The sequence below is a fragment of the Triticum aestivum genome, chromosome 4D, assembly GCF_018294505.1.
Source record: "Triticum aestivum cultivar Chinese Spring chromosome 4D, IWGSC CS RefSeq v2.1, whole genome shotgun sequence".
NCBI lineage: Eukaryota > Viridiplantae > Streptophyta > Magnoliopsida > Poales > Poaceae > Triticum > Triticum aestivum.
The window spans coordinates 6,382,288-6,383,831 of NC_057805.1; positions in this window are offsets into that span (position 1 = coordinate 6,382,288).

Genomic DNA, 1,544 nt, shown 5'->3' on the forward strand with positions numbered 1-1,544 from the left:
ACTCGCCGGCGACAGGAACCAGGAACGCACATGGTGCCGCCCAGTGCTGACTCCGGCGAGACCGTCAGTGCCAGTGTGTCATTGACTGATCACCCAAAACAACAACAGAAGGTGTCACTGACTGATTCCGTCCTGCTCCGGCAATTCAAACTCACATCATCGTCTTTGTGTGCTGCGAATCCCGTGAGACCCCCGTGACTTTTTTGCTTTCGTTTGAATTTAACATCGTACCCGCTCTCTCGTGTTACCGTCGATGGTATCTAGCAGCATTTCGACCACCGTTTTGGCTGTGCCCCTGCAGACAGACTGCAGCGAACTTCAGCCTCGGGGTTCAATCACGAGGGTTTTACCCAAATGACGGAGAGTTCAAACCGAGAATCCCGTGGGTCACCAGGACCATCAAGGCCACCGGTGACATGCAATGCAAGCTAGGCCACGGGCACCCTTTTCTTCTTCAAAAAGATCAGATCTTCTAAAGATTAACTGGAAATACAAAGCACCAAAAAAATAATAAAAATTACATCGAGGTCATTGACCAGAGAACGGCCATTGCCGTTGCCGGAAAGAGTCGTCGATGTGCCGCTATCGCCATTTAGGACCCAGCATGGCCTTGTCGATGATAGTCAATAAGTCTCTTCGTGCACGAACTACTAAGGGCTAGCGCCCTGGAGTCGCAGTCGTTGTCGTTGAATTGATCCGAAGAATTTGACATCAAATCTTGCTGTTGCGTACGCATGGCGTTAAATCCTAACCTTGCTTGAGTGCTTTTACTGACGTTTCTTCCCAAAAAAAAAATTGCCAGACCGTCCACAATGGATCCGCCTCGTGACAGCATATGTCAAACTTCACTCGATTGGCGTTTTACCAGAGAAAGTCGGATGTCTCTAATGCAAAACACCTTGAACAAGGGGAATCCGGCCGCATGTTGATGTTGGCTAGTCCAACCAAAAGTCAAGCTTGAGGCTATCATCATCATTACAACTATGAGCCAACCCTCTCCATCAGAAAACGAGGCTGAGCGTCGACAATAGATGATCTAACCAAGGACTAAAATAATTATTTTTGCTCCCGAAGTGAATATTTCCTTGATGTAAACCCCAATATCACCACCCATGTCTAGCAGCCAAATGACACATAAGTAGCCGGCCAAAAGATATACAGCGGAAGTGAACTATGCATCACGTCGCTTTCAGACCCTCTCGTACATCAAATCGCGTGGGTAAACTGTGTTTTTTTCATGAATTTGAATTTTGAATTCAAGAATTTTAGAATTTGTTAATGGATTTCAATAAAATGTTCATGAATTGATAAATAATATCCATGAATTTGGAAAAGTTAAAGAATTTTAAAAAGGTTCACGGATTTCAAATGTGTTCATGAATTTTAAAAAGTTCATGGATTGGGAAATTATCAATGAAAAAAAAATCTCAATTTTGGAAATTGTTTGCAATTTTCATCACGGAGATTATTTTTTTCATGAAATTTAAAATAAAAACAAAGAAACGCGACAAAAAGGAAATGTTAAAAGAAAAAAAGAGCTCACT